Below are 12,057 nucleotides of genomic sequence, written 5' to 3'. Positions count from 1 at the left end.
AGTTGCAAGTTTTTTTGCCAGCAAACAAAAACAACAACAAAAACCAACAGACTTTTAAATAGTTTGATTCAGTGAAATGGGAAAGGATTTTTAATCAGTTTTTACTTACATATCAAGTCAGATGTCATAGTACCATCCTGCTCCAGCCTGCTACAGAGTCTTCCAGAAAACAGGGCAGACAAAAACTAAATGTCTAATGTAGCAAAATGAGAGAAAAGTCAGCTCTTTTTTATATACTATAAGGAAGCAATAATGGGAGTCTCCTTTGCAGATAAATTTAAGTGAAATTCACTCCTGTGCCAATGGCCTGGCCAAGGCCACTTAAATCTTGATAAGGTTAGGAATTGTGAGGTACATAAGCATTCTATAGGGCCTCTGCACAAGGAATACTTAGGCTAGAGTGAATGTAGGCCAAAATACACTAGTTCTGCAGCGGTGTGTATATATAGGTAAGGCTGCAAATTTGTCATGGAAAGTCACAGATTCCTTGACTTTCCGTGACTTCTGCAGTGGCCCGTGCGCCTGGCTCAGGGGCAGCTCAGGCAGCCCCTGTGCCAGGCGCACAGGCTGCTGCTGGTGGAGTCTCGGGCCTCTGCGACCCATCCCTTCCCCCCCCCCCAGCAGCAGCAGAGTTTGGGTGTGGGAGGGGCCAGGGGGTTGGGGCATGGGACAGGGTGAGGTGGACTCTGGGCAGTACTTACCTGGGGGGCTCCCCAGAAGCAGAGACATCTCCCTGCTCAGCTGCTAGGTGGAGGCATGGCCAGGCAGCTCTCCGGGCTGCCTCTGCCCAGAGTGCTGGCTTCGCAACTCCCATTGGCCAGGAACCACCGCCAATGGGAGCTCTGGAGGTAGAGGCACTGTGGAGAGCTGCCTGGCCATGCCTCTGCCTAGCAGCTGAGTGAGGGGGATGTTGCCACGTCCGGGTAAGTACCCCCAGGTAAGTACCGCCCAGATCCCGCCTCACCCTGGCCTGTGCCCCAACCCCCTGCCCCTCCCACACTCACTCTGCTGCTGCTGGTGGGGGGAAGGTGGAGAGCAAGACAGGGAGCCTGCTGGCCCCACCAACCCCCCCCCCCCCCCCCCCCCAGCAGGGGTCCCGGGCTGCACGCTGCTACCCACTCCCACCCCAGCAGCCAGTCTGCCCTCCCCGAGCACCTGCAGGGGCCCCGGGCAGTGCCCCCTTCCCCCAAGTTTTATTCACTGGTATTTTTACTAAAAGTCATGCTCAGGTCATGACCTGTCTATGATTTTTAATAAAAATACCTGTGACTAAAACATAACCTTATGTATAGGTATATGCAGTAAAGTTTTTTCAAAATAACATCATTAGAATACAAAATATAAATACAATACACATTAGAAATATAAAACAATACAAACCAGCTAGACAAAAATACATAAACTGCTCCCACATTTCTTCCTTCCAAACCATCCACTATACGAAGATCTCTATTTTCTTAAATGTAATCAACAAATTCAGCCCACACAGAATTCTAGTCTTTTTTGTTCTATAACTTACTGTATAAATAAGATGTTTATATGTTCACTTGATTTTCTTTAAAAGTTTACCAAGCGAACAGTGTGAGGCCAAAGAATTAAAGCCATAATGTAATCTGCAGACAATCAGTAATTACAGTGAATCAAAAATTCCTTTAGTACAGCTTATTATTTCACTGATAATATAATTCTTTATGCTGACAAACCACTAGAGAATGCTCATTTTTATTGCAGTGGCAAATCATTTCCTGCTATGAATACAATACTGCATCAAGCAAGTTAGTGACCCCATAAATCCATCTAACGAAATTTATGTAGAGTATAGGAGATACTTAAAATAAAGAGTAAGGGCTAGAAGAATACGTTAGGGGTTGGTGTGTGTGTATAACTGTTGATATATTTTACTCCTTTTTACAGTTAGGCTTGCAGCTAAATGCATCATTTAATTGTAAAAGGAGAATCAGAGTTGTCTTCCACAATGAGGGAGGAAACATACAAATATCCCATAGAGCTTTTTATTCCATCTAAAGTTGGAGGTCACATACTTATGTGAATATAGTCACAAGTGAACCATGACAAGTAGGATCATCTTGCGGTTAAAGCAGAGACAGGGAAATCAGGAAGCCTGGGTTCTATTTGTGGCTTTATCTGCAAAGGAGACTCCCATTATTGCTTTGTGTGACCTTGGGCAAGACACTTCGCATCTCCATATATGTTTTCCCAGTGGTAAATTGGGAAGAGCAGTTCTGAGCTACCTCACAGCTGAGAGATTTAAATTGTTGTTGTTTATAAAAGGCTTCAGGCTCCTCAAAGAGAAGGTGCTCTAAAAGCGTAGGGTGGTCTAGCCAAAGGACAAGTAGTGAGACACAGCAGCAGGATCACCTTAATCTGCTTTTGTCCCCAGCAATATCCCAAGAATGACATCACATCTAGCAAGGGAACACTGATTTGTTGACTCTAAAATCAATCTTTGGAAGTGGTTCTGCCAGGAACGATGTGAAAACCTTTAGCATGATGGCAGAGAGAAGCAAGAGAGGCATTCCTGGCTCGCTCATTTAAAGCCATCTCATTTAGTTTTCCAAAAGAAAATGGGAATTCCACTTCCTCTCTACCCTTTGTCTGTCTGGTCTGTTTAGATTGTAAGCTCTTCAGAGCAGGGGCCATTGCTTTTTCTGTGTTTGGACAGTGCCTGGCACTACAGGCGCCCGATTCTTGGTTGAGGCCTCTAAGTGTTACTATATAACAAATAATCAGTGATGATGATTAGTCACTTCGGCCTAGATTTTAGAGGAAAAACATATCATTTAACCTTAGCTGATGGCACTTGTGCCTTGTGGAGCTGAGTCTTTGTCTACACTGACAATACAAAGCATCTCTGTATTGTACCTTATACTAAAACAGGCTGTAACTAGCAACTGTTAAACTTATATTAACTGTACCTGCTGTATATGGAAAAGGTGACTATGGCCAATGTTTCCAAACCTATGAGTCTAAAAGGGCTCCTCAATCCATACTTTGACATCAGTGGCCTGATCTTCAAAGGGGCTGAGCCCAGGGAGCTCCCATTGACTTCTATGGGATTTGCGGGTACCTGGCACCTTTGAAAATCAAGACACTTTTATTGAAGTGTCTAAATATGGATTGATTATCCTAAATATAGGAACCCAAGTTTTAAAATGTTAGACCATTATCTCCTTATTATCCGTAACTTATTCAGACAAAAACAATGTTTGTATATATGTCAGTTCACCGAGCCCGGTGCACCAGTTAGATCTGATCAATTCATTACCTCATAAAGTACAAACAATTTGTGATCCAGTCACTTTTTGATCCATGTCAGCCTCTTATCTAACCATGGCCAAGCACAAAGTAGGTCTGCCCAGGGTTTGTAATGAACTTTTGGGAAGTTCTGATATCCCTGCTTTAACTAATTTGGCTTTATCTGTTATAATCACTACATTTGAAAAAATTCGGTTTACACATTCTGCTAGTAGGTCACCCTGGTTGGGGGAGTGGTACTACAGATGAAAGAAAGAATTGAGTCAAATATAGTAAAAATCTTAAATGAATCAAACTGTACCATAGAATCTCTATGGATAGAAATTCCATGCTTAAATAAGAAGAATATAGCAGTAGGAATATGCTACTGACCACCTGACCAGGATGGTGACTGCAATTGTGAAATGCTCAAGTTGATTAGAGAGGCTACAAAAACAGAAACTCCAATAATAATGGGGGATTTCAACTCTTCCCATATTGATTGGGAACATGTCACCTCAGGATGGGATGCAGAGATAAAATTTCTAGACATCATTAATGACTGCTTATTGGAGCAGCTAGTCCTGGAACCTACCAAGGGAGAGAGGCAATTCTTGATTTAGTCTGAAGTGGCTCTCAGGATCTGGTTCAAGAGGTGAAGATAGCTGAACCGCTTGGTGGTAATGGCCACAATGTAATTAAATTTAACATCCTTGTAGGGGGGGGGAAATAGCAAAGAAACCCACCACAGTAGCATTTAACTTCAGAAAGGGGAACAACACAAAAATGGGGAGGCTAGTTAGAAGGAAATTAAAAAGGAACAGTCACAAGAGCGAAATGCCCACAAGTTTCATGGAAACTTCTTAAAAACACTGACTAGAGATTCAAACTATATGTATATGCCAAATAAAAAAAAACAATAAGAGAACCCACCCAAAAAAAGACACCATGGCTAAACAGTGTAAAAGAGGCGGTTAGAGACAAAAAGGCATCCTTTAAAAATTGGAAGTCAAATCCTACTGAGGAAAATAGAGAGGAGCATAACCTCTGGCAAGTCAAATGTAAAAATATAATTAGGCAGGCCAAAAAAGAATTTGAAGCGGAACTAGTAAAACACACACAAACTAACAGCGAAATATTTTAAATACCTCAGAAACAGGAAAAATAGTCACTAGGGCCACTGGATGATTGAGGTGCTAAAGGAACACTCAAGGAAGACAAGGCTGTTTTGGAGAAACTAAATGAAGTCTTCTGAATCGGTCTTCACTGCAGAGGATGTGAGGGAGATTCCTACACCTGAACCATTCTTTTTAGGTGACCGATCTGAGGAACTTCCCCAGATTGAGGTGTCAATAGAGGTGGTTTTGGAATAATAGGATAAATCAAACAGTATAAGTCACCAGGACCAGTTAGTATTCACCCAAAAGGTCTGAAGGAACTCAGATGTGAAATTGCAGGATTACTAAGTGTGGTAAACTATCGCTTAACTCCGCCTCTGTACCAGATGACTGGTGGATAGCTAATGCAATGTTGAATTTTAACCAAGGTTCTAGAGGCAATCTTGGCAATTACAGGCCAGTAGGCCTAACTTCAGTAGCAGATAAATTTGGTTAAAACTATAGCAAAGAACAGAATTATCAAACACATAGATGAACATGATTTTTGGGGAAAGAGTCAACACAGTTTTTGAAAGGGAAATCATGCCTCACCAATCTACTGGAATTCTTTGAGGTGGGTCAACAAATGTGCACAAAGATGATCCAGTGGATATAGGGTACTTGGACTTTCAGAAAAACTTTGACAAGGTCCATCACCAAAAGCTCTTAAGCAAATTAAGGGTTCATGGGATAAGAGGGAATGCCCACTCTTGGATCAATAACCTATTAAAAGATAGGAAACTAAGGGTAGAAATAAACTGTCAGTAGATAAGGGGGCCCCCAAGGATCTGTCTGAAGTCAGCGTTCTTTAACATATTCATAAGAGTTACAAAAGGATCTCACAAAACTGGTGACTGGGCAACAAAATGGCAGATGACAGTCAATGCTGATAAATGCACATTGGAAAATTATAATTCCAACTATACATCCCAAATAATGGGGTCTAAATTAACTATTACAACGGAAGAAATAAATCTTGGAGTCATCCTGGATAGTTGTATGAAAACATCTGCTCAATAGGCAGCAGGAGTCAAGCTAACAATGTTTGGACCCATTAGGAAAGGGATAGATAGTAAGACAGAAAATATCATAATGCCACTATATAAATCCATGGTATACCTAGGGCCGGCTCCAGGCACCAGCTGAGCAAACTGGTGCTTGGGGTGGCAGATTGTTGGAGGCGGCATTCTGCCCAATCCTAGGGCAGCACGGCCACTTTGTTGTTGTTGTTGTTCTTGTTCCACTCCGGCCGCCCTGTGGGGGGCGGTGGTGCGGAGAACCAGAGCACTCTACAGGGCAGTCCTCTTCCTTCCCTCCCCGCCGACTGGAGCGGAGCCCTCACGGCAGGAGGCAGTGCAGCGGGAGGGGCCGTGTGGCAGCACCCCGCTGTAGCCCTGGCCGTCCCCTTTTCTCTCTCTCTCTCCCGCCCGCTCCCTTCCCCTCCCTCTCCCCAGCCGGTTCCCCTGCACCGCGCCACAGTGTTTTTTTGTTTTGGTTTTGTTTTTTTGTTTTTTGCTTGGGGCGGCCAAAAAGCCAGAGCTGGCCCTGGGTATACCCACACTTTGAATACTGTGTGCAGCTCTGGTCCCCCCATCTCAAAAAAGATATATTAGAATTTGAAAAAGTTCAGAGAGGGGCAACAAAAATGATTATGGGTATGGAACAGCTTCCATAAAAGGAGAGGTTAAAAAGGCTGAGTCTGTTCATCTTGGAAAAGAGATGACTGAGGGGAACTATGATAGAGGTCATAAAATCAGGAATGGTGTGGAGAAAGTGAATAAGGAAGAGTTATTTACCCCTTCACATAACACACAAACCAGGGGTCACCCAATGAAATTAATAGGTAGCAGGTTTAAAACAAACATAAGGAAGTACTTCATACAATGTACAGTCAACCTCTGAAACTCTTTGGCAGGGGATGTTGTGAAGGCCAAAATTATAACTGGGTTTGAAAAATAATTAGTTATGTTCATGGAGCATAGGTCCATCAATAGCTATTAGCCAAGATGGTCTGGGATGAAACCCCATGCTCTGGTGTTCCTAAACCTCTGACTGCTAGAAGCTGGACTGGACCACAGAGGATGGATCACTCAAATTGCCCTGCTCTATTCACCCCCTCTGAAGTGTCTGGCACCAGCCACTGTTGGAAGATAGGATACTGATCTAGAGATCATTGGTCTGATCCAGTATGGCCGTTCTTATGTTCTTAGAGTGGAACTAGCTGGACTTGGGCTGACTTTATGTAAATTCTGCACTCTTTTAAACATTCTGTAGTAGTAAATTTTTGCTTTGAGGGAGAGAAAATGAATTCAATTTTGTTATGTTGGCACCAGAGATCGAAATCTACATACTGTATTAATGTGCACTTATTGTACATAGCAGCTTTCAGAGGATCTCAAAGCATAGTATAACAGGGGGTATTCATCATCATCATGTTCCCATTATGCCTCTGGTGTTTAGGGCAGCAACAGAGCTCCTCCATTCTCGTCTGTTTCTGTCAAGTCTTTCAATGGTTCCCCAGCTGTGCCCCAGGTTTTTCAGCGTGGCTTTCACAGCTCTTCATCATGTTGTTTTCCGGCGGCCTCATTTTCACTTGCCTTCAGGTGTCCATCTTACTGCTACTCTGGTGATGGAATCAGTTTCCATCCAAAGCACATGGCCAATCCGTCTCCAACGCCTGCTGGCAATGATGGTACTCATATTCTCTGGGCTGCACTGTATCAATAGATCTTGGTTTGAGATTGTTCTGGGCCAAAAGATACAGATGATTTTTCTGAGGCAGGTTGTATGGAATGAAGACAGTTTGGACATGTCATACTTTCTCATTCCCCAGCATTCTGCACTATAAAGTAATGTTGAAAGTACGCAGCTCTGATAAATCTTGAGTTTGGTTTTGGTGTTGTATTTTGATGATTTCCAGACTGTATTTAAGCTCCTGAAGGTGTTCCCGGCTTTATTGATTTTGTTCCGGATGTCCTGGCTTGTTCCACCATCCTGGCTGATGGTGCTGCCCAAGTATACCCTCACAGACCAATCTAGCATGGCTGAACCTACCAGGAGCCCGCCAACACAGACTCTGGGGATCATTAGAGCATGCCAGCTATCCCGCCACCACAAGGCACAGACACCAAAGGACATTTTAGAAATGGGGAACTTTAGGCAAATAGGGGAAGATTTTCAAGGTGCCCTGGGCAGCTGGGCATCAAATTCCTGTTGAAAGTCAGTGAGTGTTGGGCACCTAAGTCCCTAACGTGCCTTTGAAAACATCCTCCATAGAGATTAAGAAGTGACTTGCCAAAAGTCACTGAGAAAGCCAGTGCCAGAGCAAGAAAAAGACACCAGCCCACTCTATTTCTCACTGAGCAGAAAGCGTGTCAGCAAAATATTGTTATTGACCAATGCACCTACAAAAATCTCAGGGCTAGAGGGAGAAAACACTCCACAAACAAATATTGGGCAGCTCATCCCAATCCAAAATATTTCTGACTTGTAATTTCCGTTCTCCTGAATCCAGTGATTACTATTAGGATACCAACCATGAGTCTTTGTGTGCAATAGGGTTTGAGTTATTTTTGTATTTGCTTTCAGCAGTGCTGCACTGCATACAAATGTTCTTTTTTTGAAGACCAAATTTATTTGGAGAGACAGAGTGCAATGCTCCAGAGCCTACGTAATAAAGGAAAAAAAATCCTCCTACATGGGAATGATTGTGGATCTGTGGGAAACATAACAGATACCAGCACCCTCACTGTCAGTTGCATTTCTCTTGCATACTTGGTGCAGTAGCTCAGATGTGCTCAATTTTTATATGCCTTTCCTTTGCTAAATGAACAGTTGTTTTTGTTTTTCTATTAGCTACTAGATCTCATTTGATGTGTGGTTAATGACCTTGATTTTTTGTTTTGATTGTATATTAATGTTTTGTTAGATACACTAATCAAACAAAGGCTGAGGGCAGATAAGATTGCTCTCTATAAATACATCAGAGGGATAAACACCAGGGCTGGAAAGGACTTAATTAAGTTAAGGGTCAATGCTTGCACAAGAACAAATGGATATAAACTGGCCATCAACAAGTTTAGACTTGAAATTAGATGAAGGTTTCTAACCATCAGAGGAGTGAAGTTCTAGAATAGCCTCCCAAGGGGAGCAGTGGGGGCAAAACACCTAATTTGTTTCTAGACTGAGCTTGATAAATGTATGGAGGGGGTGATATGATGAGGTTGCCTACAATGAGATATAGCTTTTCTTTGTCTGCTATGAGAAAAATACCTCCAACAACCAGAGATGGGACACTAGAGGGGGAGGGCTCCGACTTACCACAGTGAATTCTTTCCCACGCACGTGGCCGGTTGGTCTCGCCCACATGCTCAGGATCTAACTGGTTGCCATATTTGGGGTTGGGAAGGAATTTTCCTCCACCTCAGATTGGCGGAGACCCTGAGGAATGTTTGCCTTCCTCTGAACTGTGAGGTATGGGTCACTTGCTGGTTTGAACTAGAGTAAATGGTGGATTCTCTGTAACTTGAAGTCTTTAAATCAAGATTTGAGGATTTCAGTAACTCAGCCAGAGGTTATGGGTCTATTAAAGGAGTGGGTGGGGGAGGTTCTGTGGTCTGCCATGTTCAGGAGGTCAGACTCATGATAGTCCCTTCAGGCTTTAAACTCTGAGTCTAAGGTCATACAGGGCAGTGATGGAATCGGGAAAAGAATTCTGGTCTCCTGATTCCCAATCCAGAACTCTATCCACTAGACCAAGTTGCCTTGCAATAGACAAGTTGAAGTCTCTTCTGTGAAAGCCACAAGAGCTGCCCTGTTTCATAGCTGTAATGTCAACATGAGGTTGAAATGGGACTTTGAACAGCCACCCCTTCATTGTTAAGAGGGACAGCTTGACAATGGCTATTTAACAATATTTATCTGTGCCTATGTTTCATTTCACTTCATGTTATAAAAGCTTGTGCATTTTCAGAATTCCCAGTTCATAACTGAAATCGGAGATACACTCTGTAAACTCACCTTGTGCTTGCTGCCTTATGCAGGATAAGGGAGTTTCTGCCAATATAGCTTAACCATCTCTCCAAATGACATTAGTTAAGCTGCCAGAGCACTCTTCTGTTGGCATAGTTGTATCTATACAGGGTTTTGCGAGCATAGCTGTGGCGGCTACGGATGTAAGTTTTTGTTTCTTTCTCTCCCCCACCTTCTAGCTGATGTAGCTATGTTGCCAAAACTTTGGCTCCGTCTACACTACACACCACTGGCAGAAGCATGTAGGGTAGGCATAGCTGCATGCTGCAGTGAAAAACAAGCTACATCTACACTGTGGTGTATAGCTACATGTGTCAGTGAAAGGCTGTGACGGGGTGGAGAGATAGTGGGGAAAAGCCTTTCCCTGTTGCCTCCTCCCCTCCTGAGCCTTTTCCCCATAGCAAGGAAAGGCTCTGCAGCGGGGAGCTGCCTAAGCCTTTACCTGCTTCCTCCCCACTGCCAGGGCCTTTCTCCACTGCTGGAGTCTTTTCCTGTGGTGAGGGAAGGCTCTGGGAGCAGGGAGCTGGTGGAGTTTTTCCCTGCGGTGCAGAAGAGCTCCAGGGGTGAGGAGCGGGCGGAGTCTTGCAGATAGGAAAGATTCCAGCAGAAGGGAGGCAGTGGAACACTACACTGCTAAGCACAGCAGTGTAGAGAGGGAGGCACGGTTTGGGTAAATCAAGATCTGTGTAGCGTATGTACTCGCATATATACCCACACCCAACGTGCGCGTCTCTACTCACTGAAGCTGTCTCTCACAGGCTACACTGCTGTTTATACCCATGCTAATGGGCTATGTGAATATGTATTCTATAGGCTGCTGAAAGAAGCATGCAGTGTATATATACCTTTTATAGTATAGTCTAAACCTTATTCAAGTTTCTAACGCTTAGAATACTTGCTAGATCAATGAGGTAGAAGTCATGTAGGGACTAATGTATTGAAACTTTGAGTGTTTTAGGTATCTTTACAGAATTTTATAGAAAAAATAGTTAGACTATGCAAATGTATAAAATCTTCAGGAGATGTACAATATCTGCACAGATCCATGCCTGGTTGTTTTAAATAGTTTTGCCAACAGGAAAATAGTTGGAGCAGCTGGACAGAGATTAATGAAGGAAAAAACAATTAATAGATAATCTTGAAGGAATAGGGTAGCTGCAATTTTTCAGTGAAGGCTAGTAATCATTTTCCTTTCAAAGCACTCCTGGTAGTATAGGAATGCAATTATTCTTCAGCCAAATCAGTGAGAACATACAGTAAACAAATCTGTGCACAGTACAGCTATAAAGATCAACTCCCATTAAAGTCAGTGGAAGTCTTTTTTTCAAAGCTGTTTAATGGATTGTAGATCAGGCACTGAGGGCTCAATTCACAAAGGGACTTAGGAACCTACAGGGGGCAGTTAGATGTCAATGATATTCTCAAAAACACTGTTCAGCTGCCACCTAACTCTCTGTAGGTACCTACATTTCTGCCCGTGGGCATGAACACTGCTGCCCTGACACCTCTGAGCTGCTTGGTGCCCTTGTGCACACCTAAGACCTGGTGGGATTCTCAAACTAGATGGACGTGTGTGCGCCATTATATCCAGTAGCCCAGTGGTTGGGGCACTCACCTGGGATATGGGAGGCCCAGATTTGAATTCCCCACTATACTGGATTTGGAGCAGGGACTTGAGCCTGTGTCTTCCACATCCCAAGTGAATGTCCCAACAGGCTATTGGCAGTGTTGGGGTGGGTCTCTCAATCTCTCTTATCGAAGCTGTTCAACTTTGTATAAATAATTAAACATTTATATAGGGATGTGCCCTATCCACTGGGCTATTGGCTATAAGGGGTTGGTCGTCTCTCCCTCTGGCATTTCATGAGGAAGAGCTGACCTGGTTTAGGTGCTAACTCCGGTAGAGGGTTCATGGCTGAGAGTGCTGTTTGGAGGGAGGTACCTTCTTCTAGCCTGTCAATTAGGCACCTTTGGCCAGTTGTGGAGCTGCGCCCTAAGCCTCATTACTTTGCTCTGCATTTTGCTCATGGCTAACATTATTTTTAATTGTGTAGCTCTCTCCTATTTCTCACCAATTTCCAGTTAGTTGGGATTAATTCCCTGGTAGCCCACCTTTAAACATTAGCTACTTGTTAATTCCCAATGTAACACTACCATTAAAGCCATCGCTGATGTCTTCCATCCTCCGCCTTTCTTTTTTTCCTTCCTCCCATCCTTTTTTGATTCTTTTGCTGGCCTCTTTACATCTGCCTGTTGTTTGATGCTCTGTCCACCATGGTGATTTCATTCTGACTTGTTACTTAAACAAATCACTTTCCACTTTTCCTTTGTCTCTCTTTCCCTCCGGTGTGTTTCTGCCATGTTACCATTGACTTTTTTTGTTTATTTCATTGTGGGTTTTCACCCCTTTTCTTTGTCTCTCTGATTGTTAAAATGAATCTTTCTCCCCTATCTGTTTACAATTGAACAAGGTAGTGGGTCCCTGAAGTTTAACAAAGGCTGCTTTCACGCGATATCAAAACAATATATTGCCATGTTACTTTCCATGGCAGAATTCCTGGGTCTTTGAGTTTAACAAACTTCTGTAAATGTACAGAAGTAAACAGAATCCAGG

The sequence above is a fragment of the Trachemys scripta genome, chromosome 3 (assembly GCF_013100865.1).
Source record: "Trachemys scripta elegans isolate TJP31775 chromosome 3, CAS_Tse_1.0, whole genome shotgun sequence".
NCBI lineage: Eukaryota > Metazoa > Chordata > Testudines > Emydidae > Trachemys > Trachemys scripta.
The sequence above is the reverse complement of the archived record's forward strand: the minus strand, read 5'-3'. Positions refer to the sequence as shown.